The following is a 26,603-nucleotide window of genomic DNA, read 5'->3' on the forward strand; positions in this document are numbered from 1 at the left end:
TTCAACCCACTGTTTTAAAACTGCGGACGATGGCTGCATCGAAACTATGTTTCAATCACAACAGTGGCAATACTTTAATACATATTATCTGTGCACAGTAATTTGATCAATTCATTGTATATTTTTTTGTAAATAAAGCATCTGAAAAGGAAGCGATTGCTAATGTTTGTTAATTAAGATTACTCAAAACTGGAAATGTTGTTCGTGCTTTCAAGATTGCCTAAACTGAGTACCTCGAAGCTCGAAATGAAAAAACGTATTGATTATAAAGAATCACTCTATTGATTTTGATCACCGAAACCAATAGAGAACCTCCCGTTGGCTTAGAGTCTTGAAATTTGGCATTTTACACTCATTTTCTGTCTTAAATATTGTCATTACACTTATTACCCTCCTGTCCTGCCAGTCCCTCCATATCTCCTTCATACTCACCGCATGCCTAGACCTCTATATATTTTTTAAATACTCTCCTCTTATTATTTCCCTGCATCAATTTCTCACTAATTCCCCTTTTGTCCGTTCCTTAAACCACCCCCGCATCTGCTCCTGTTTAATTTTTAAAATTCTTCTTTTGATCCCTATTTCGATTACCTTTTTTCTCCATATTTTCTTCTTTATATCTCCTTCCTCCCGCCTCTCCAACCTCCTTATATTTTTTGCTACCCTTTTCATTATTGCTGTTGAGTATTGCCAGTAATAATACACACTGATATTAGCCAAGATAATAAAAGAAAATATATTTAATGAAACATGTACTGTTGAACAGAAGGCAGATCTAGAACTAACTTTTAAAGCAATATTTTATTCGCTGCATTCCACTGCTGCCGCCTTGCGAACCTGCTTATTAGACAAAACATCCGGTATGGAACAGAAAGCGATAACACAATAAAGGTGTCTAAAAGTTAACACAAACAGATATTCATATTGTACATGTAAAGTTTTCTTTGTTAATTAACTTTAACAATTGCTTCCTCCTACATCTTCCCATTTTTCGATTCTCTTCTTGTCACTTAATCTGGCGTACTTCATTCCAATTTTAATATCCACTTTATATACCTTTTCTGTAACAATTCTGCCTGCTTTTTTCCACCCAACCCGATATTTCCATCCCATAAACCTTAAATAACATAAACCCCGTAAACTTCCCAATATTGCCCACCCTTTTGCTACCTCATGCCTCATCCCTATTATTGTCACTTAATATATACCCTAGGTAAACAAACTTCCTCACCTTGTCTCTCAATTCGTCCAACATTTTCCCATTCACCTTCACTACTACCGCTATCTCCCTATATATTTCATTATTGTTTTTATTAAGCCCCTCTCTATCCCCAATTTCTTAAATATTCATCATTTCCTTTCGTTCCACTTTCGGGATCGTAGCGCAGCGTGAATAAAAATGATCTGGGCCGGTAGCAAAATGAAAGAAAATAAAACGGCGGCAAAGTCTTTGGAACGTATATTTACAGAAGCGATAACTGGTCGCATGGACGGTCTAGTACCAAGTAAAAACTTACATCTAAATTACTATACTATACACCAAGTTAACCCCCTGCGCGTCTCTTTCCCTCTGGTATGAGACGACCAAAAAGAACCGGATGAATGTAATAAAAATTAGAAAGTTATCTCTGCTAAAACGCATTTTGCTAGAAAACTATTTGTTACCCTTNAGAGCGAATATGAAGATAGGAGGCGAGAGATTAGAAATCAGATAAGTCAGAACGGAAGGAGTGGTAGAAATATAAAGCAGAGAATAGCGCAGGGTCGAGTCGCCTTCAGTAAAAAGAAGTTACTTCTATGCTCGCGAAGGATTAATTTAGAAATTCGAAAAAGATTGTTAACGGTGTTTGTTTTGAGCGCGGCGCTGTACGGGTGCGAAACATGGACAGTAGGCGCTACGGAAAAGAAAAGGTTAGAAGCGTTGGAAATGTGGTGTTACAGGCGAATGATGAGAATACCGTGGAAAGAGAAGGTTAGCAATTAAGAGGTATTAGAAAGAATAGGAGAACAGAGGACCGTATGGAAGTCAATAAGAAATAGGCAGGAAAGGTTAGTAGGATACCTTCTCAGGCATAATGGTCTAGTCAAGGACATATTAGAGGCAGAAACAGGAGTTAAGAGTAGACCTAGATTAAATTACTATTGCAAATAGTTAAGGATGTGCGATGTTCTAGGTTGAGGGAAATACGAAGATTAGCTCAGGATAGGAAAGAGTGGAGGTGCGTGTCCAACCAGTCCTAGGACTGACGACCTTGTGAGATGATGATGGGCATTTTAAAGTCTAATGGTATTCAATAAAGCAGTTTACAAAACAGGTTAATACTGACATGAGAATAGAAAAGCACAATAATTTTTCCAGAAAATCGATGACCAAAATGTTAACGATTGTATTCCAATATTTCTAATTTCTCTATGTATTAAAAATTCATGCAACTATTACAATTAACCTTTAATTAAGTAAGCATTGAAGACATACCATAATGACCGGGAGGTTTTGGAGCAAATCCTAAATCGCCTTTATTTAAGACCCCAGTTTCCCCACTGTAAGTGTCTGGATCGACGTAGTAGGTTGTTTTCGCGCAAATAAATGCAGTGCAAAAAACTAAGAGAAGTGCGATCTAAAATATGGCAAACAGAAAAGTTATAGTATGCATTATTAAACTAATTTTAAGTGTTTTATTTTATAATAATGTTAAAATCAGAGCCAAAGTTAAGAGACTCATATTTTATTTAATCGAAAACCAATTACTTTTTAATTGATTCCAATTAAATATTAACACTTTAATTTTCCATGATTAAGCCCAAAAGCAATAGGCTAACCGTTGAACCTTATTTTCCATTAAATAAAATATTCAACCCCCAACCTTATCTGGTAACTAAAGGGACAAAATGAAAACAATATTCTTTTATAATGTTTATGTGAATTACAAACTACCCGTTTTGTTTAGAGTCACTAAAAATACAATTCGATTTATTATTTTCATTAAAATAATAAAGAAAATGAAAGTATATATATATACCCAGTTACAGCAGTGCCCTTGGGTGTAATAAAAACATGAAATTAAAATTATAAAACATTTAAACAAGTCTATTTAAAATAACCTCAGTATACCGGACTCCCCGAATACTAATTAGGTTTAAGATTACAAACAATATCAATTACACATGGGTTTAATGAATTAACCCTAGAATCGACCACTCTCGACATTCCTCCTCATTTCTAGCCTTCTTTATACACAGTATCCTCATAATTCGCCCGTAACATTAACCTTTTCTTTTACACTACGCCCACCGTCTTCGTTTCTCACCTGTACAGAGACGTGCTCCAAACATATACTTTTATCAAACTTCCTGTATACCGAAAATCAGCCGCTTCTTCTAATTATTCATCTCTTATCTTTACATTCACTCTTCCCTTAGTTTTTCTTCCATTGCGTACCAATATTTTTGCTTTACTTTTATGTATTTTCATACAATATTGTTTTGTCAATACCGCTTTCATTAACAGATAATATAATTTTACCCATTATAATAATTCTGACAGTTAATTCAAAATTCAATTCTCCTACTAAATTACTCATTAGGTCTACTTGTGGTATACAGATTACATGTTGTTAATTAAGTATAAATATTGTTTACAAAATAATACCCAGCCCTTTTTCCATCCAAATTATTTTCATTAAATTTAAAAAGAACAGTAAGTCTCCTATTGGTTTATTTCAAATAAATACAGACTGATTACATACCTACACATATTCATAAATAAATAATTTACTACATAAAAAATGAGGATGTATACGTAGGTATTATATCAATTTAATTACGGTATTATAAAAACTTCAAAGCAGATTAATATTTAATACTCTTTTCAGTTTTGTTTCCGTCCATATTTTGTGACATGCTACAAGCACTATTTATTGAATAATTTATTTATCACACGTGACATACATGCATCTAATCCGTCTAATAATAAGCACTGTGGGAAACTCCATCGTAAGCGGATTCTTCTATTGGGGTTGCATCCCTGGGAGGCGTGTAATCAGAAACACCATCTACAAAATCATCACAATAAATTCGGCAAAAATTCGGTCATGGATTTTCTAAAAAAAATCTTGGGCCGGTGAGGTTTTATTTTTTTATTGGTATTTAAAGAAGTTAATATTAGGAAGAGAGTCAGACAAAGGAAGAAGAAGTAGAGAAAGAGCGAATATGAAGATAGGAGGCGAGAGATTAGAAATCAGATAAGTCAGAACGGAAGGAGTGGTAGAAATATAAAGCAGAGAATAGCGCAGGGTCGAGTCGCCTTCAGTAAAAAGAAGTTACTTCTATGCTCGCGAAGGATTAATTTAGAAATTCGAAAAAGATTGTTAACGGTGTTTGTTTTGAGCGCGGCGCTGTACGGGTGCGAAACATGGACAGTAGGCGCTACGGAAAAGAAAAGGTTAGAAGCGTTGGAAATGTGGTGTTACAGGCGAATGATGAGAATACCGTGGAAAGAGAAGGTTAGCAATTAAGAGGTATTAGAAAGAATAGGAGAACAGAGGACCGTATGGAAGTCAATAAGAAATAGGCAGGAAAGGTTAGTAGGATACCTTCTCAGGCATAATGGTCTAGTCAAGGACATATTAGAGGCAGAAACAGGAGTTAAGAGTAGACCTAGATTAAATTACTATTGCAAATAGTTAAGGATGTGCGATGTTCTAGGTTGAGGGAAATACGAAGATTAGCTCAGGATAGGAAAGAGTGGAGGTGCGTGTCCAACCAGTCCTAGGACTGACGACCTTGTGAGATGATGATGGGCATTTTAAAGTCTAATGGTATTCAATAAAGCAGTTTACAAAACAGGTTAATACTGACATGAGAATAGAAAAGCACAATAATTTTTCCAGAAAATCGATGACCAAAATGTTAACGATTGTATTCCAATATTTCTAATTTCTCTATGTATTAAAAATTCATGCAACTATTACAATTAACCTTTAATTAAGTAAGCATTGAAGACATACCATAATGACCGGGAGGTTTTGGAGCAAATCCTAAATCGCCTTTATTTAAGACCCCAGTTTCCCCACTGTAAGTGTCTGGATCGACGTAGTAGGTTGTTTTCGCGCAAATAAATGCAGTGCAAAAAACTAAGAGAAGTGCGATCTAAAATATGGCAAACAGAAAAGTTATAGTATGCATTATTAAACTAATTTTAAGTGTTTTATTTTATAATAATGTTAAAATCAGAGCCAAAGTTAAGAGACTCATATTTTATTTAATCGAAAACCAATTACTTTTTAATTGATTCCAATTAAATATTAACACTTTAATTTTCCATGATTAAGCCCAAAAGCAATAGGCTAACCGTTGAACCTTATTTTCCATTAAATAAAATATTCAACCCCCAACCTTATCTGGTAACTAAAGGGACAAAATGAAAACAATATTCTTTTATAATGTTTATGTGAATTACAAACTACCCGTTTTGTTTAGAGTCACTAAAAATACAATTCGATTTATTATTTTCATTAAAATAATAAAGAAAATGAAAGTATATATATATACCCAGTTACAGCAGTGCCCTTGGGTGTAATAAAAACATGAAATTAAAATTATAAAACATTTAAACAAGTCTATTTAAAATAACCTCAGTATACCGGACTCCCCGAATACTAATTAGGTTTAAGATTACAAACAATATCAATTACACATAGGTTTAATGAATTAACCCTAGAATCGACCACTCTCGACTAGTCGAAAACCTTTTTCCCTACAAATATGTAACTGTTCTCATCACAAGTTCTGACGAAAACCCAAAACGAAGGAGCCGCAGCATTAATAAAAAATAAAACAAATTGACGAATATTACATATATGAGGGCCTGATTGATAAACAATGACTATTACAAAGTACAACAATATAAGTATTGTAATCGATATTTCTATACGTACACATTAGTTTACGCTATCGCTATGGTAAATGCCTACTTAAATTTTTAATTATTATTTAATGGTTGCGTAGGTACAACTTACTTTGACTATCATTCTGACTGAATACATTGTGGGTCAAATCGTAACTAACAAATGTACTGAATATACTGAAATTTTTGACTGTTAAATATAATTTTTTTGACCTTCAGAAGGTACAAGTGTATGTAGTAATTATTACGAAATTACGCATAACTTTTCTTTGATGTAATACGTACCTATTACCACTTCCTTGATGTTCAGCAATAAGATCTACTTCCGGATATAAACGCTTGATCGAATTATTCCATAAAAAAAGAGACAATATATCTCGCTTTTTCCTGTTACCAATCCCAACAAAATCTGTGCCTACGTGATTTTTAAGAAGTTAATACCGAACCCAGTCATCACGTAAGACAGTTGCCTTGCTCTTACAGCAACTCTTTAAATTACTAAAATATCGAAATAATTCCTCGACAAGCATTAAAATATTTTTATTTGCTTTATTTTAATTAAGAGTTTTTTTATTTAAACTTCAATTTAATAAGTCCTTACAGAAACCCTTAAAAATTGTAGTAAAAAGAGTTCGTATATTTTACAATTTCCTTTAAGCTTGTTATGGTTTTATGTAAAGTTTAGAGATAAATTTAGGGATCTTAAACAAAAAAAGAAAGGTAGGGGTCAGACTACTTTTATCATACCCATTTCTCCTGAAAACGTCGAAATGTCAACGTTATAAAAACCATTTTGAAGCAATTGTACATAAAACATACAAACATACAAGCATACAATGATAAATTTCGCACTGTAATAACCAGTACAAACTTTTACCAGCAACTACTATCCGTTTAAAAATATATATTTATAAAAGACTTCGTTGAACCGTTTATTACGTAACTTGTCTCATGATTCATTCATGCTGACAATGAGTCTTTCTCTATAGTTTTGTCATATTTTAGTAAACGTGACATTATACTCAGATAAAAAATGCAGCAAATAGCGGCTGTTGATGAAAACTGCAAAAGAATTCAGAGTTACTTCATATTGAAACTAAAATCTGGTTCATAATATAATCAGTTTATAAAGATAATTTTTTTCCATCACGTTACCACAGTTGAAAAGTTTAATCGATTAAAAAGGACCGAAACTTTCAGAAAATGCTCAATGAACCTTCCACCAGATTCACTGATTGAGTAGTTGAACAGGTATGTTATTTATTCGTCAATAATTGTCGTTTAACAATACCTTATGTAACTTAATCTTTTACTTATTTCACTTGATCGCACGGGATATATTTGATTAATTTTAACGTCCAAATTTAGGAAGTCAGATATACTTCTTTTACTTTCTGTAGCAATGTGACCTTCAGTTTAACCGGCGCAAAGTAGAAAAGAACAGCACTAGGCCAGAAAAGGAAGGAGACAACTCTCGGCCAAACTCTTAACCGGTGAGGAGCGTATAATCCGTACAGTACTGCACGGAAAAATTGACCATTTTANATAATTGTCGTTTAACAATACCTTATGTAACTTAATCTTTTACTTATTTCACTTGATCGCACGGGATATATTTGATTAATTTTAACGTCCAAATTTAGGAAGTCAGATATACTTCTTTTACTTTCTGTAGCAATGTGACCTTCAGTTTAACCGGCGCAAAGTAGAAAAGAACAGCACTAGGCCAGAAAAGGAAGGAGACAACTCTCGGCCAAACTCTTAACCGGTGAGGAGCGTATAATCCGTACAGTACTGCACGGAAAAACTTGACCATTTTATCCACTAAAATTGCATTGCTCAAGTGTACTGTTATTGGTACCATTTACTACTGAAAATATCAACGAGATGTTTATTTGTATTTGAAGACATATTAAAGGCTTTAACGCTTGTTTTCGACTCGCACTACTATTCATGATTGAACAAAACTTTTGACAGGTAGTGTATGAAAAGGTATGTTTAATGAACAAGAGTCGAGAGTATAATGAGCTTTTTTCTCCCTACCTACGATTTTGCCAGCGCGCATCCAAGACATTGGAAGGGGCAAATCGCTAGAGAAAGTAAATGAAGTATAACTCAGGATATAACATAAGAAATAGCGCGAGGTCGGATGGCTTTTAACAAACTTTTACGCTTGCGATCGAAAAGCGTACTGCTGGACCAGTGAGACTTGGCCCTTTAGATTGTAATGCCTAAAGATGCGCATTGGAAGATGGCTATTCTGTGTTAAGGTAAATCATTTATGTTCAGCTCTTCTTTGAGCTAAGAACTTGGCTTACACCAACTGGCCCGACTATAATTTTCATAATCAATATAGTGGACGACTAAATAAACAGAATAAAAACACATAAAGTTAGAGTAAATAATGTGTTCCCATTGACCAACCTCTTGTGCGAGCGATACCCTTTTCTAATTGAACGCGGTTCTTGTTAATCATCTGAGCAGCAAGTGAGAAAGTCAGGGGCCACCTCTCGATGGTTCAAATGTTACAAATTGTTAGAAATGATGAAGTATTAGAAAGAGTAGGAGAGTAGAGAACGTTATGGAAATAAATGATAAGATAACTTCACAATCATGAAGGGTAGACTAGTTAAGGGTATATTAAAAGCAGAAACAGGAGTTAAAAGGGGCAGAGGTAAACCTAGGTTAGATTACTATTATTAATTAGTCACAGGTGTAGATAAATGCGATGATTGACTCGAGGTATGAAGAAAAGCGGGATGAAAACCTTTTGATAATGATCTATTTAAAACATGACTGATTTTTGAAATCACAAGAAATGGAAACTTATTAAGGTCTCACCCAAAAGTGGTGGTGACTCGGAATCAATGGATTCCTATCTCCATAACCAATCTACTATTGCAAATGAACTTTATAATTGATGAGAAAATAAAAATGTTTGTAGTTGAGCATATTTCAAAATGCTATAGATTTTGATATTATTTAGTTGTCTTGATCAACAAAACAAGAAAAAAGTACAGAGAACATTGCACTTATCTCATGATAAGATCTTTTCTTTAACAAAACATACCTGACTTATATTACTAAATAAGTCAGTATGAAGCTAAGAAAAACTCATTTTCTTTTAATGACGATTACCGACTACATTTTTAATTTTCAAGTCAATTGAAAGGAATAACAAAATGTTAAAAAACAAAACATGAAATTTTATATTTCTGCCCAAAATCCGCATGATACATGGAATGATCTTACATTCGTTCATCACCACTACTGCTAAATTTTTAAAAACATTTTTATGATTTACCTGCCTTTTATATGTGTAATTTTTTATTAAAATAATGTAATAATACCAAGTGCCTTAGAAAATCATTTTTTGTTAAATGAATGGATTTATTTAAAAATNGTATAATTAAAAAATATAACCTATTATTATTTTAAGGCTGACTGTAATTCAACTAGATTCGTATTCATTTTTTACAGTAATACGCCACTCTCATCGAAATCATATTTTGCAATATTATGTAATTACATTGTTAAGTCTTTTAAAAAACTATTTCGTTAATTACATAATGGCATTAGTAATTATCGTTTAAAAACAAGCGTTTGTCGGAACCAGTGAAACATTCACTAATTAATGCGAAACAAGTGGATATTTAAAACATCAAAGGTAACCTAACAACTTACCACTTACTGAGACTTACTTACATAAATTAGTTATAAATAAGTGTTTCGATTTGGTGCGTAAACTTTCTCACCAATCTCTTAAAATTTTGTATAGTAAAGGGCAGTGTCATTTCACTACCTGTAGCTATTAATATTGTACTCGGTAACAGTTCCTTCATTAATTAGTTTTGTAATAAGTAACTAATTGATGAATATATCAATTAGTGTCCATTATCAACCTAAGATATCAATATTCAATATCAGTACTACTAAATTAATATATAATTAACACTAGAATGTAACGTGCATACCATATAAAGTAAAAAAATAAATGTTTTTTTTTGTTTTTGTTAGGATGCTAGAAAAACACTCAATTCAATCCAAGCATGTATGATTGTTTTTTGTTTCCAAGCAGATCCAATTAAATTTATACATATTCCTATTAAATATTTTAATTTACCTAATTGTTAAATAAATATTTTATGTGCAGTATTATTTATTTGTTTAATGGATCTACGAAGAAAATTGAAGAAGGAATTTTGGAGACAATTTTCCGAGCATCAATGTGTTACAGATATACTTACGTTAAATATACAACAGTTAATAACGGTTTTCTTTTATTTCAGATTAATAATAATGTACTTGAACCTTCAGCAAGAAGATGGCATGGAAATTTCCAAAATATAGGTTTGTGGACTCCGGGATTGGTATCTACAGATAGTGAATGGGACACAATTAGGTAAGGTAAGTTTCTTAGGTATTGTGAACAAAGTTATTCATAAAGTAAAATAAAATCTTTTTGAAAATTACCTTTATGGTAAAGATGAAGCAAGCCTATTTCATTATATCTGTTTCAAACTAATGGAGATAAAGCTAAAATGCGAGTGTAAAACAGTGGCGTAACTAGGTAACCACGGGCTCTGGGGCAAATAAAAAAATGGGACCCCACTGCTATCTAAATTAGTTAGGTTTTATCAAGTAAAAATATTAAATATACAAATACTTTAAAAATTCTAAGCTACTTTATCATCAGTTCTTTTTCATGCACCGCAGAGCAGCTAATAAAAATATTAAACAGTAATAACATAAATCACAATTAATACTTGGTGTAGGTATTGGGGAATAAAATGAAATAGAAAAGATTCAAGGGTTTACTATATAAAGGTCGGATCTACCAACTGACTAAATAACAATTATATTTACAATCTTTTCCTATCTTTAGTTTTCGCAAAAGTATCAATCATTTTGGTTAAATCCAGGCTAGATGTGGTTTTGTTTTCAATTACTATTAGCGATAAATGTCGGAATCGAGTTTGCCCCATACTATTTCTTAAATAAATTTTGACGTGACAACGTCTTATATTTCGATGGAGCCGGCTGCACGCACGAAAAAAACATGACTCATGCGGCGTTACCTCGCTCTGAGGCGTTCCATGTAAGTCTTGAAGTGCAAGCGAGAGCGCGGAACGAGCAACAAAGAGGCACAATCGACCTCAGTGTTCGGCAGCGTTCGACATCTGTCTCTCTCCTACTTGAGTGAGCGATGCGTCCGCGTGGACAGCTGCTATACAATAATACATTTCCATTTACCTCCTTCTCTATATCCATACAAAATATCTATCAAACAAATAAAATCTTTTGAAAATTGAAACCATTCCATCAGTATTTTCTTATGACGTTGTCACGTTCAACTATCGTCAGTAAACCGACTTTACAGACAACCGATTTTTTATTGTAATTTGCTAAAAGACCATTCAGCTGCTGCAGAAATGACAGGAATTGTAAAGAATAATAACATCGATGAATAATAAAACGCACATATCGCTATCCGTCAAATTGACAAGACTGCTAATCAACAGAAAGAATTTAGGAGAATTCCCTAGGTATAACTTTCGAATTTCTCCCAATTGAGTTGCCATGATTAAAGTTGACTTGCAGCCTGTCATATTTATTTTGAAAATGGGAGAAATTTTCAAAAGTTCAGTTCGATCGAGATTTTCTGGTAAGGATTCGAGGGCCCCCTGAGCTTGAGGGCCCAGTGGCATTGCCCCGCCTAGCCCCTAGGTAGCTACGCCACTGTTGTATTCCTAAAATAAAAATAAATAGGCGTATCAATTCAGATATTAGTTTAAGCAGTACAGTGGAATCTCATGAATGAAAATACTTCAGAGATATCAATGAGAACAAATACAAAACCCGCAAACTTTTTCGACGTTATGGTTTTAAGCAGCGAAGCAGAAAACTTATTGTAATTCCTAAAAATCCGAAAATATAATTTTCAAAGTTGGCAACCCTGACTGTGACAGACATGCAATCCAATAAATGAACTGATAGACAGACCCCCCGCTGTATTAATTTTGACTTGGTCTGTGTCCAAAACATTGAACCACGGTCCAATTCGTATACTTCAAATTTAAATTTTACTCCGGAGTCATACAGAAATGCGACAGATATATCAAAAACACTCACACGTATGGGTTACATTTGGTAACTAATCTGGTTCGTGAGAGGAATTTTTCTCCACGATATCCTGTCACATCCTTCAAAATAAGTCCTCTGAGTACTGTCAGGTCATAATATTAATTTCCCTTCGAGTCTATCTTATTACAACTGGATCTTCTGTAATGAAAGACAAACAGAAGGGAAAATGAAGTGTCACTCTTTCAGCGCCGTTTGGCTTGGTACATTTTAGGCGTTGCAAAATAATTAAAGTACAATAGCACCGTTAGTTTGTTAATTAAACGAAAATTATACTTGGAATGCAGCAATGTGTTTGTTTCTGTAGTTAAACGGTTGAAAAACGCATTATAAAATAACAATTTAGAACAATAACGTATCTATAGATTGTACTTAAGCTTTCAAGTTTATGAAAACTTTAAGCCAAAATTGTCTATTACAATAATGGCGATCGCAAACAGAAACGCTTGGTGCGTAGCACACCTTACATTTCTTAGTCAGAATATCCCCTTTGGCATACATGTTGACTAGGGTTTATACAAAAACCGACATTTTAGAAAACCGGTTTTCGAATAGTAATTTTTCTAGAAAATCGGTTTTAACCGGTTTCGAATTTTTATAAAAAAATTTTTTGCTCGAATATTCTATAATTCTATAATTATTTTAACAGAAAATTTAGAGTGATTAAAAGCAGTTTTTGACTGAAATTATTTACTGTTCAATTTTATTGATAGTAAATTTTTTTTATGCAATTTAGTAGAACAAAGAAATAATAGTTGACCAGGATTAAATAACTTTAAAAACAATTATTCGTTGTTTATGCATAATTTTCACATATAAGGATGTAAATATTTTTATAATAGTGAAACGAGTTATTCAGCAAAGGGTTCGAATAAATAAAAACAATATATTTTCATATTTTTATAATAACCATATTATTTTTTTAAAAAACAATGTTATTAGATACAGATGGATACTTATTAAAAACAATTAGAAAATATATAACTGTGTATTATATAATGTAAATTATAATCAAAGCCGAAAGACAAGAGTAAATAAAGTTTATGCATACATACTTATTAAAATCAATTTTAGTTTTAAAGACAATTAAGCAAAGGGCCGAGTATTTTCTATTCCGGGCAATTTTAATAAAAATTTAAATATTCTATTTATTTTTTTATTTAATGAAATATGATTTCAGAAAACAGAGGACGTCTATAGATTTGCTATTTAGTCGTGTCCTTCGTTTATTCACAAAATTCCCCGAAATAGAAAATACCCTCTCACTTGCGACCGAACTAGGCTTAATCGTTTTTAAAGCCTGATATAATAATTCTAAATTTTTGTCCTTTTTTTTTCTTCCGGTTCCTTTAAATAAAAACCATCAAACTGATATAAAATCTAAATTAATTCATCCAATAGACAAAACACACCGTTTATATCGGTCCGATATGATTCCAAGAACCAAACCGCTTGCAACAGTGTTTTCATCGGTCTGGTACATTTGGCTACATTTGTCATTTTCAAAATTTTTTTAAGTGTTATTCATACATTTAAAACCGATATTTTCTACTAAAAAACCGGTTTTCGAATTTCATAATTTTCTCCAAAAAACTGGTTTTAAAAACCAACAAACCCTAATGTTAACGCTAATCCGAGAGATGCACTTACAATACATTCAGTCTTCACACTACGAACACATTATATGTATGTACGTTTGGTTCAACCGACTTTTCCTTTTTATCTTTGTTGCACTGTAATTCTTCTTGCGATCATCCATTCTCTGTATCAAACACGTTTGGCATTTGATTTTTTTTAGTTACTCTTTGTATTCTTTGATTTCATCGCTATTCTATTTTCCGTCTTCTAATTCTTTTCAACGAAATTTGCGGATAAAAGTACAGAACTCATCGAAAATTCTAACCCAATATCTACTTCATTGTCATTCGTTGTATGAATAAATCTAAACTAATAATTAAGGACTCTGGCGCTATATTGATCATTCTAACTCTCCGGTGTATCGATATTCTTGGGAGTATATGTTCACCTTATCTTATACATACATATAAAAATTAATTTTTCTTTGTTTCTTTTTTAAATTTCGATATTATTTAATTTAGAAACCTTGCTTGGGGGAAAGGCATAATAATTTACCAAAATTGTATGAATGGTATGGGATAGCATACGGCACAAAGAAACAAGGATCATGTTACAATAAAGCTAAACGCTCATACACGTTTTACAAAACGCCCAGTCGTATGACAAAACGTCTGAATATGTTAGGCATAATGTAAAATTTCACTAATTTGTACATATTAAAATATCCTCTAAAAGCTTTAAGATTTTATGAAGCGCGTAGTTTTACTATAGGTAGTTAGAATGACAATGCACTTTCTAGTACCTGGTAGTATTGCATTTTTACAGTAGTATTTCAATTGTGAAACACGTTAATCGTACCACTTACTTGCAAACAAACTGAAAAATTCGTTTTAATGCTACTCAGTATGACCAGTAGCCTTGTTGACCTTAAGGCTATTTTCAAGTACACCACAACTTCTGAATGTTACGTAATTAGGCTGTCTGCATTTAAATGTATTACATAAATTACCCACGAAAGCATAACAAACTCTATTATTTCTTATTTCTCTTTATGCAATAGTGTAGATACGTATTAACAAAAACAAGGTTAAATTTTTTGTAAAAATCACTGCCTGGATATCTACGTGGGTATTGTTAATTTAATTAAATTATTTCGATATAAAGACAAAATAGGTAGGTTTACTTTTTTATTAAAACTAATTAAAATGGGTTTTCGAGGTACCTTATACGTATATTCAAAGTTTATATTAAGTATTAACTTATCAAATTATCGACACGGTGGGGTTTCATCTAACTATTTCCCTCAAAAGTTTTTTTTACTTTTCATTAATAGCAAATTGAGTAGGTATTGCCTTTATTTAAAAAATTGAGAATATGTGCCAATAACATTCACCTCCTGAGGGTTCCGAATTGTCATAAAGCCTTCTAGAGCTTATTTAGAATTACATGAACCTTGAACTTAGGTTGCACAATACACAGTAGTAAAATTCAACTCATTCGTTGTTTTCTACATTTCTACCTTCTAAAAACATTGGGCGTCAATGTTTACAGTTTATATGAATCTCCATCCCTGCTTTCAGCTATAGTTGATACGTTTAAAATTGGCATAGTCCGCAATAAAACTGTCGCATTTACTTTCTTGCTTTCTTCTTCCAACTTACTAACTAGACTAGAACGGTTGCTGACAGAACGCCTACTTTTACTCACGACAGACGTTGTAGGGAATATCGTAAAAATAGAAAAGAGATGTCAGGTATTGTCAATTATTGTGCAACAGAAAGAGATGCAGACAAGCAGAATTTGAGGATGTTGCCAGCCTCGAACTTTAAAGATAGTTCAACATTCTCAGGAATTTAGGAAACCAACGACGCTTATTTAAAGATATAATTCCAGACAGGCAGTTAAAAAGCCGACCCTGATCTTTGACGTACCTAAGCAACCCCTAACCGCTGCACCGCTTACTGTTTTTCAGTTTCTCTTTTCACTTTGTCTATACTACTCATGAACCATTTCCTAACTTAACAAGGGCGTGTTCAAAACGAAGTAAATGACTGCAGTCCCAAACGGAAACAAGAAAAAAGATGTAATGTACTACTGTTAGTTATATTAGTCATGCCACATAAATATTTGCTGTAATAACTAATATTTACAACAGAAAAGAGAGTGGAATTATTACTAAGACTAAATGTTCAATTTCTATGTAGTGACACTCTCTCTCTTCGCAGTTGATTCTTTAGAAGTATACATACTATCACTTTTTTGAAAGTAAATTGTTAAACATGCGTACGGTGTAGGGATATCTAACGATCTAAAAAAGTAAATCTTAATTTAGTCGATATTAGTCTTTTGAAATATAACAATATAATTAATAAATCGACTCGCTAATTATTGAAGAAAAGTCATTAGGTATACAATTATCATAAAATTAAATTAGGTATACAGTCAGTAGTGGCTCGTGAAAATTTACATTAAAGAAATATCGACGTTCAGATACCTCCACGATTTCGGCGGTTTGTTTGATCATTAATCCTTTGTTCGTAAATGTAGCAACATAATTGACAGATTGCGTGTAGTTTAACCCCCCCCCCCTAGAACTACTCTTCACGCAGACTATTGCATGTATATAGTAACTTTTGATCCATTTCTACATCCTGTTCTTTAATCCGCTCGATAATTGTCGTCAAAAATTCAAAAATTTTCATTTCTTTAACAGTAAAAATTCACATGCTAAGGTATAAATCCCCACCCCTTTTTATTATTAGTTATCCATCAAGTTCAAGCTGAATTTTAAGGATTTGATTATTACATCAGCAAAAGCGTTGAGATGACAAACTATGTTACTGTAAGTTAGTAGTTAGTTCATGGAAGAGCAAAATGTTCCCTCGATAGAGATTAATACTTTAAACTTTGAGACGACGTCAAGTTGTGCTCATTCCAGTCTACTTGTTATACTTACAACTGTCAGTCCTGTTTTAATTTTTGAGCCCTTCAGAAATAGCACGTCTGCTTTTGGATTTTCATTTACGTTAATGAATTCTTCAATTATGTGTCAATACAGTATTAGGTGCACTGATACCTAACTTTTTCGCCTTAAATATTATTTGGTAGTAAAAATGTACTGATTGTGTTTATTAGAAATTGTATAATATTGGCGCTTCTCATGTTTAACCGCTCAAAACTAGTGATAATAAAATAGTTTGTCTCTATATTTCAACCATTTACACATAGGAATACAGAACACTCACTCTGAGGACATAGATTCCTTTTTTCAAACAGTGATAATTTTTCCTTTCTTTATATTTAGTGTTAAAATCTAGTAAAACAAACTGATAATGTTTTGTTCCAAGAAAAGATTATATTAAAGTTGCTTCAAATAGTTTAACTCATAAATCTAGTGGAAATAATAATTTTTCGTTGTCTTGCATATTTGGACTGCGTCTTGCAAGTACATATAAAGACAGTCTTTGTGTTGGTCTTGGTATTCCATTTTTGCAAGATCAAAACTAAAACTGCTAGTATATTAAGGTTTCTACAACAGAAGTAAGTAAAATATAATCTTCATACCTCTTTATTCTTTATTTTCATAACTTATAATGATAATGTTGATAATGTACTTACGGGAAGATGTTAAAAATACTATGGATAGAAAAGGTCAGAAATGATGAGATACCTATTAGAAAGAGTAGAAGAAATGATGGAAGTCAATAAGAAATAGGCGAGATAAGTTTTTAAGACACCTCTTTGAGATAGTTGTTAAAGCAGAAATAGTAGTTAAGACGGACAAGGGTGGATCTCGATTACATTACTGTTTGCAGATAATTACCCTAGACAAAAATTTTCAGTCTCTCTCCAGTCTCTCGGAGTCTCTCAGAGTCTTTCAGCGTCTCTGAGAGCGTTTCTCACAGTCTTTCACAGTCTCTCAGTTATTGCCTAGGTGTTTTTATGGATCTCTCAAAGTCTCTGTATGAGAAACTCGAACGATAAAATTGTTAATTCAGAGATTCGAGTCTCTCGTTCAGAGACTGGATATGAAATGAGAATCTCTCTATGAGCGACTCGAGTTTCTCGTTCAGAGACGCTAAACAGTTTTTTGATAGTCTCTCTCAGCGACACCAGAGAGACTCGATGAGAGACAGAGACTCCAGTCTCACTTTTAGAGACTCTCGGCAAAGACGTAGATCGCTCTAGCTTTCGAGAAATGCAAAAATTAGTTCAAGATAGAACGAAATCCTCTTGGGCTATATCTTTATACTAATGATCGCTATGAATTCTACCTCTCAAAAATAAGTACATACAACAAAAAGAAAATAATGATATTAAATCCTTCAGTTTTTAAACAAGGGAACTCTTCTTATGTTTCAGAAATCTATAAATAAAATGACCTAGATAAAGTTAAATAAGTAAAATTATGGCTTAAAATAATTTCCCGAATCAATTTCAGATATGAGGAACCACAATGTTAAATAAATAAAATTTTTAACTGCTAGAAAGAATGATTAGAAAAAATAAATATCTTTGTCCATTAATAAATAATGCAAAAATTGTTTTCCATTTGGTAAATACTAGTGATCTAAATTTTGTAATAGTTAATTTAAGTACATTTGTCGAAGAATGTTTAAAAAGTAGATGGTTAATAATCAGGAAATGTCTAAAAGGATTTAAATTCTAAATGATGTTTGTTGTTTGTAGGTCGTAGGAAATAAGGTGCAGTAATAAGGGTAGTGGAACTAAAAATAAAAAACGCGTTTCGCTTCAAAACAGGCAATAAAGGACCGCAAGTGAGATTGAGATCCTGCAGAAGTCCATTTAGCAACCGTAATACATCAAAGGTTACCTTACCCTATCAGGACCTAGCTTGCGAACTTATCTCCTTTCATCTAATAAAAATGTCTGACCGTAGTCCGTTGCCTCTCTCTTTATGGCTTTCCCAAAACATTCTGAACGATATTTCAACCCCATGCTTCATTTAGAAATACTTTCAAGGGTCCCGCAATAAAACCACCACATTTCTTCAGGATATGATTAAAAATCGGCAGATCGTGAATTCTATAAAAATGTCTACCTTCCTACTTAAATATATGCATCAATACGTGTCTCAATATAGATTAATGTTCTTTATAGTTGTCATTTATTCCACTCTGTAAAATTTCAGTTATAGAATCAGAGCCATAAATATGGTTGTAGGTTCCATAACTGATCTTGTTCTTTATATTTAATTATTTAAAAAATTTAATCAAGTTTTTAGTCAGTAATTTATCGATAAATTACCAACTAACATTTCCATTAACAAGAAATGATATACACATATATTTGTTGGTTAACAATTAATGAAACTACTGACAGAAGTTTATTTACCGCCTGAATTTAAACAAAAGCTGTTTCGTACGGAATCCTAACCTGAGAACCAACTTAACCTTGTGTAGCGGAAAAAAAATGTTCTCCCATACATTCAAACTGCAAATGTTATGTTCAAACCATAAACTTCTTATTAATTTTTCTGTCATTAGTAAGTAAACAACTGTTATCTATATTTTTTTATTGTTTTGGTTCAATAGTTTCGGAGATGATGGGGGAAAATGGTCAATTTTTATCTATTTTGTTAAGTAACTTCGAAACTATTTATTTTGAAATTATANCAATACTTTTTTTTTATTTCCTATTTGCCCCCCAAAAATGACCCCCATGTTCAAAATTAATTTATTTACTTTATGCGTCGGAGTTTAGGTCACAGGAATTCATATGTGTACCAAATTTAGTAACTTAATCCGGTAGATTCGGAGTAAATTGACTGTGACAGACGGACAGACAGACACACGAGTGATTCTATAAGGGTTCCGTTTTTCATTTGGACGTATGGATCCCGAAAGCATAAAATTTGTCAATTTCGCAACAAATTTTGAACGGTAAGTCTCACGATCAGTCACGAAATTCATAAAGTGGCTTTATCATCAACAAATTAATGTAGATAACTGTAGCAACCAGTATTGTACTGTACGGTTACACATACGCATGAACTTATAAAGGGACACCTCAGGACGTAAATAATTTATTAACCTCCCGTCAAAACTACTGCACAATATGCATGTTCATAAAGTAGCATCCCTTGGAGAAATAACAAAACAAAGTACCTCGCTTTTTGTATCTTCCTAAGAAGATACAGCAAAGCAGAGCAATAAATGGATTTTGTCTATCCGACTATCTAGCGCTAAAGAAAATTTTTTAGATGTTTCTTTCCCACCAGCTGCAATATTGGTGGGCAGACAGCAAGGACCTATTCAGCCTTTTTTTTAGGAATCTTGAAATGGGTTAGTAGTGGTTATGGCGAGAAAAATGGGCGATATTACTGTCCAAACATATGCCTAAGTAATCCAAGAAAACCACAGAAAAACTTGAACCAGGCCAGACGGCTTCGAAATCGAACGGCTGTCCTCCTAAATCGTAAAGCAATGCTCTAAACCTCGCTCAGTCTATTCAACATACAGCGAACAGCCTTAGATCCTTTAGAAGTAGAAAAAACTATCTATTCAATCTTAAAAGGAGGAAATTAACTTCCAAAAAAAGGCCTACCGATTCCTTATATCCTGAAATAGTTCCCTTAACCAAACCAGAGGCTAGACGAAAAATTAAGAAATATATCACTGAGAAATGGAAAGAAACTCCCCCTAAAAAACTACAACAGATTAGAAAAATTTCGTAAACGTAAAAAAGAGGTAATAATACAGAGACTCCAAATATGCCCCTCTAACCTAAGTCATGTACATTTAGTTAAAAATATGTACAAAGTATGCGAACACCTTCCTACCGGTGGAACACATTATCAACGACTGCCCTGGAAATTTATAGCCCAAAATTACCTAAAAATGTAATTACTAAAATTTCTTCAAAACTCCACATTGTACGATAGAATTTAAATGTTTAAATCATGTAATAATACCGTGTAATAGCTAATAATATATAGTGGCTCATAGCCTAGCAGTTAATGCAACTTAAAACTATCGTATATAAAAAAAATTCTTTTCTTTTTTTCCAATTCAAGTAATGAATCAGCTTAATAATGCTTCACTAAAAAAAATCAATCGTTTATCAAGAAAGGACAGATATTAAGGAAAACGATCCACTAGAGCAGCGCTGTCCAACTTATCATAGCTCGCGGGCCATACTTTCTTCACCAAGAAAATTTATAAATGTAGTTTATAATAATTAAAAAAATATTTTATTTATACTGAAAATAATACTCTAGAGTATTCGTAATTTATTAATGATAACATTGTGGCAGTAATTGTTTAGCTACAATATCAATAATGTTAATTTATTCATAGTAAAATGTACCCTCGGGCCGCCAGTTGGACAGCCCTGCTATAGAACATTAGGGCTCCGCGAAACACACTTTGAGAAACGCTGTTTTGTTATGCATATGTGGACCATCCTAAATCAATTACTTACAGTTGCTTTGACAGACTTTGGTTATAAATCTGATGAACAACGGTGAACATTCTTAATAAGATGTTATGGATGTTATGGAATTGTCACAGTAGAATTGTTTTAAATTTATAGCATTCATTAAAAGTTACAGTTACAAGGTAACGTCTAACATGCTAACTTTTAACAAAATACAATGGATAATTGTGCATACAAATTCAGATGAAACAATGGCGGAGAAAATTGAACATTTTTTACCTATTCCTACAGCGCTTTAGCCTCTATTTAGCATAATAATGCTAAAGAGTTTTTAAGAAACAAGCAACGATATTTAAGATAAAAAATCGTCTGATTTTATATACAGTGGAACTTGGTTATAACAACATCGATTATAATGATAACTTTATTTTACCATTAAAACCAATGCTAAAAATCTCGGTAATAACGACAATACACAGCTGCTCGCAGCGCATTTCGGAATGTGTCTTATTAAGTTGATTTATGACCGTATCTTTAGTAGATTTTTGAACACGTGCATGATAATTGTGATGTCTTTGTCAGGGAAATCCTCGTATCATTTAGAAGAAAAATGCCAAACATTATATGTTTGTAAGTTTTTTTTAACAATTTATCTCAANCTGTCATCAAATACTTTTATTTGAAGGGGTTAACGCCGAAGGAAATTAAAAAAGAGATGGACTCAACACTGGGGACATCCTCCCCGTCATATTCAACCGTTAAGCAGTGGGTTTCCGAGTTTAAAAAGGGTCGTGTGAGCACCTCTGATGGGCCTCGCTCAGGACGCCCCGTTGAGGTGTAATTTCGCTTCCGTAAAATCGCTTACTATTCTAGACTTGCGGGTGCTCAGATTCGCTCAATAATAGTCGTAAATTATTCCAAGGGGTAATCTCACCAGCCGTCTCTTTAACTGAGATAAATTAGATGCTACCATTTCCGAATACTTAAATCTCCCTAACAAGGCAATACATACTGTACTATTTTGACCCTTAAATAATTAATTATTTTAATTTTTTAATGTTTAAATTGTTTTCGTGTCGTCGCTTGTCATTTTAATAAAATGAGCACCCATTAAAAAGGTATTTAATAATTCCAACAACTTACCTTTGATTCTTCAAATTGAAATTATATGCCTAATTCCGAAAGGCTTTAAAAATCATCACGTAAATTTCGTCTTGTATCTTTAAACTTAAACTTTGCGGAGTTTCATTCCCACCAGCCAGTAATGCTGGTGGGCGGGCAGTCCCTCCGGACTACGCCGGAAGGTAGGGCGGGAGGCCCTCTTCAGCCTGCTTTCAGGAATCGTGAGAATGGGTGGGTGGTGGTTCGGGTTAGAAAGGTGAGATGGACGAAATGAAGACAGAAGATAATGAAAGATTATCTGTGTGCCTAAGTGATCCAAGGAAACCACAGAAAAACTTGGACCAAGGAATCGAACCGGCGTCCTCCAGAATGCTAAACAACGGTCTAAACCTCTCGGCCATGCCGCTCGGTCATCTTGTAGCTAAAAAAAAAACTTTTGGGTGTTTCATTCCCACCAGCCAGTATTGCTGGTGGGCGGGCAGTCCCTCCGGATTACGCCGGAAGGTAGGGCGGAAGGCCCTCTTCAGCCTGCTTTAGGGAATCGTGGGAATGGGTGGGTGGTAGTTCGAGTTAGAAAGATGAGATGGATGAAATGAAGACAGAAGATAATGAAAGATTATCTCTGGAATATTACTGCCTCAGCATTTGCCTAAGTGATCCAAGGAAACCACAGAAAAACTAGGACCAAGGAATCGAACCGGCGTCCTCCAGAATGCTAAATAATGGTCTAAACCTCTAGGCCATGCCGCTCGGTCATCTTGTAGCTAAAAAAAAAACTTTTGGGTGTTTCATTCCCACCAGCCAGTAATGCTGGTGGGCGGGCAGTCCCTCCGGACTACGCCGGAAGGCAGGGCGGAAGGCCCTCTTCAGCCTGCTTTCAGGAATCGTGGGAATGGGTGGGTGGTGGTTCGGGTTAGAAATATGAGACAGACGAAAGGAAGACAGAAGAGAATGAAAGATTATCTGTGGAGTATTACTGCCTCAACATTTGCCTAAGTGATCCAAGGAAACCACAGAACAACTTGGACCAAGGCAGACGGACCCGGAATCGAACCGGCGTCCTCCCGAATGCTAAGCAACGGTCTAAACCTCTCGGCCATGCCGCTCGGCAGCTTGTAGCTTTTTTTTTTTTTTGTTTATTTTAGCCTCGAGGAGGGGAAATCTTGTAAAGACACCCTCCAAGGGAGGTAGTGTCGGATTCACTCCTGGAGGGAGCGCCTACCGACTAAAAACCCTCCTCGAGATGGTATAGCTTGTAGCTGTAAGGTCGTTCATTAAATAAGTTCGCAAATAAAGGGGTGGGGAAGATATTGCTTAGCGTGACGAGATATGACAAGTAGGAAGGGGGAGATCTAAGGAAATGTGACGTTCACAATTCATCAATTTTATTTTAATGTTTTTCTTATCTAGCAATATTTAATCACAAGAAATCGTTTAAAGGGCGGAGTTGACTATTTGTTAGGGAGTTCGCTAAATGTGTGACTTAGTGTGATAAAGACGACCCCTTTTTAAAATAGTTTCTGAATTGTAGATTTTTTTTTTTATTGCGCAATATTAAGTTAGGTGCATTTCACATAAATAAAAAGTAAGTTAAAAAAATGAAATTAAATCCTACAGCAGTTTAACAATTAAAAAGAAGGCAATCTAAATCCTAAATAATAGCTACAACTAAATAGTACCATCCAGAAGATGAAAATTACAAAATACCTATTAAAAGGATTGAATCCACCAAAGGTAGATTAAAATCAAAGAAATTTTGTAAAATCTTACATGATAATTAGATAACTTCATAAGGTGAGGGTAAGTCTACCATTAGGTACATATCTAAGGAAAATCTTAATGAAAATTCATCACTACAGTAATTACACATCAATCTGACGTAATAAAATTATAAATTGTTAAACTTCACAATTTTTTCGCCAGCACTGTAACTTCTTCATATCATCGAAAACTGTAATAATGAAAACATCAATACAATTCTGTTCTATTTAACAGAGCATAGATATACGAGGGTGGATTGATAAGTTTCCGGCCTAACCAAGAGATGACGCCACTAGGCCTACCTTGAGGTGACATTCTATAGTACCATCCTTGGATAGCTTGTAGCTATAGTTTCAGCCCGATCTCCTTGCTAGTGTAGGTTTGACAGCACGCTGAACAAGACGCCTCTGTGGTTTTCGTAAAAATGGAAAAGCAGGAAAATCGTGCTGTCATCAAATACTTTTATTTGAAGGGGTTAACGCCGAAGGAAATTAAAAAAGAGATGGACTCAACACTGGGGACATCCTCCCCGTCATATTCAACCGTTAAGCAGTGGGTTTCCGAGTTTAAAAAGGGTCGTGTGAGCACCTCTGATGGGCCTCGCTCAGGACGCCCCGTTGAGGTCACAACTCCAGATATGATCGAAAAAATTCATCAAATAGTGCTGGGAGACCGCAGATTGAAAGTGCGTGAGATAGCTGAGACCTGTAAGATGTCATATGAACGTGTGCAACATATTTTGCACCAACATTTGCATATGGAAAAGCTCTGTGCAAGATGGGTGCCGCGTTTGCTAACAGTCGACCAAAAATTGATTCGAAAAAACATTTCTACCGCAAATTTGTCATTGTATAAGCGTAATCCAAGCGAATTTTTGCGTCGATTCGTAACCGTTGACGAAACGTGGGTCCACCACTACACTCCTGAAACCAAAGAACAGTCTAAACAGTGGATTGGACCAGGGGAACCAACTCCAAAGAAGGCAAAAACAATTTTTTCGGCGAACAAGGTTATGGCTACTGTTTTTTGGGATGCAAGAGGTATTATATACATTGATTACCTTGCAAAGGGTAATACTATCACTGGTCAATACTACGCAGACTTATTGCAACGTTTGAGCCACGAGGTGAAAATTAAACGACCTCATCTGGCGAAGAAAAAAATCTTGTTTCATCACGATAACGCACCAGCGCACACGTCAATCGTTGCGACGGCTAAAATCAACGATCTAAAGTTTGAATTGATGCCGCACCCTCCTTACTCTCCAGACCTAGCCCCGAGTGACTATTTTCTGTTCCCTAATCTCAAAAAATGGCTTGGCGGTAAGAGATTTGCGGACAATGAAGAAGTAATCGAAGCTGTAAATGGTTATTTTGAGGAGCTTGACGAATCAGTCTATAGAGATGGCATTAATAGACTGGAACACCGCTATGAGAAATGTATCAGCCTTGGAGGAGATTATGTTGAGAAATAAAAAAAAAAAATTTTTAAAAACCTTGTTTTTCTTGGTCAGGCCGGAAACTTATCAATCCACCCTCGTAAAATAAGAAGTTTTAAGAATGCCAAAATAAGAGAGACAAATTTTTCTTCTGATACTTACAAAAACCTTCAATATAAAATGTTTTATTAACCTTCCATAAGGAATAAGCTCCGGTATGCAATTATCACATTTGTTCTAAATATATATGTTGGTAAGTTTAAAAACAATTTTGAACTATCCCAAAATTCGCATTAGATAACAAAGAGATTAGAGGTGTATTTGATATATATTCCTATCTATATAAAATTAATGTTCATAAAGGATACGGGCAGGGTCGAATTGGGAACAAGCGAGGTCGAAGGGTAATATATTAAAAACCACTCATCCCCAACAATATTCATATCCGACAGAACATCGACAAGGAGAAGTTCAAAGGACACGTTAATTAGATTGAATCTAGAATTGTAAAATTGTTAACATAAAGAGGTTTTACATTAAAAAAATATTTGAAGGAACGTGTTGTATTTGAGGTGAGGGTTCATCAGTAACTACTTTTTAGGGTTCCGTACATCAAAAGGAAAAATGAAACCTTATAAGATCGCTTCATTGCCCGTCTGCCTGTTTCTCAGGAATGCGTGAGGGTATCAAGTTGAAATTAATATTAAATACTCAGGTCTCCAATCCCTTGGAGCTATGAAACAATCGAAGTCGACGCAACCAAAAGATACCACCGTTTATACCGCAAGAAGCAATGTCTTATAGTACAAGTAAAAGAAATAAAGTAAGTTTGTAGTTTCATCAGAAAAAAATACACGAAGAAAACTAAATTTTTATGACAATGCCGAAATTACAATTTTCGAATGTAAATGATTGAATATGCCGTAAAAATAAAATTAGCTGACTTATAATAATAATCTCAATGTCAACGTGTTTTTTAAAAATTATTTCAAGTTTCTTAATTATTACAACTAGTTCATCCCCCCTATCGGTTACTGTGAGCTCAAACTGTTAGCACCATTGCTTCGAGTGGTCGAAATTCACTTTTGTAAACAATTTGTTTAATCACTATCTTTGTATTAAAATTGTTTGAAAAATTACATTTAAAGGAATTGTTTGTAAATAGGTACGCAACACATCGTACACTTCAGCATAAGAAATTGCTAATACTAACTACGTAATACTACTTTGCCCTGTGCTGACAACACACATAAGTTCCTT

The 26,603-nt window shown here is 33.9% G+C and overlaps 1 long non-coding RNA gene across 2 annotated transcripts in view; it reads left to right on the plus strand.

Annotated features, from left to right (window-relative positions):
- Nucleotides 1-6,932: 6,932 nt before the first annotated feature.
- Nucleotides 6,933-26,603, plus strand: part of LOC108742404 — a 93,113-nt gene continuing 73,442 nt past the window's right edge. The window contains exons 1-2 of one of the 2 annotated variants that reach the window (XR_003231476.1): nt 6,933-7,156; nt 10,195-10,312. This is a non-coding gene — a long non-coding RNA (uncharacterized LOC108742404). The remainder of the gene's footprint in view (nt 7,157-10,194; nt 10,313-26,603) is intronic. The other variant, XR_003231477.1, reaches the window with a different exon arrangement.

Source organism: Agrilus planipennis, unplaced genomic scaffold (assembly GCF_000699045.2).
Source record: "Agrilus planipennis isolate EAB-ADULT unplaced genomic scaffold, Apla_2.0 scaffold332, whole genome shotgun sequence".
Taxonomy (NCBI): domain Eukaryota; kingdom Metazoa; phylum Arthropoda; class Insecta; order Coleoptera; family Buprestidae; genus Agrilus; species Agrilus planipennis.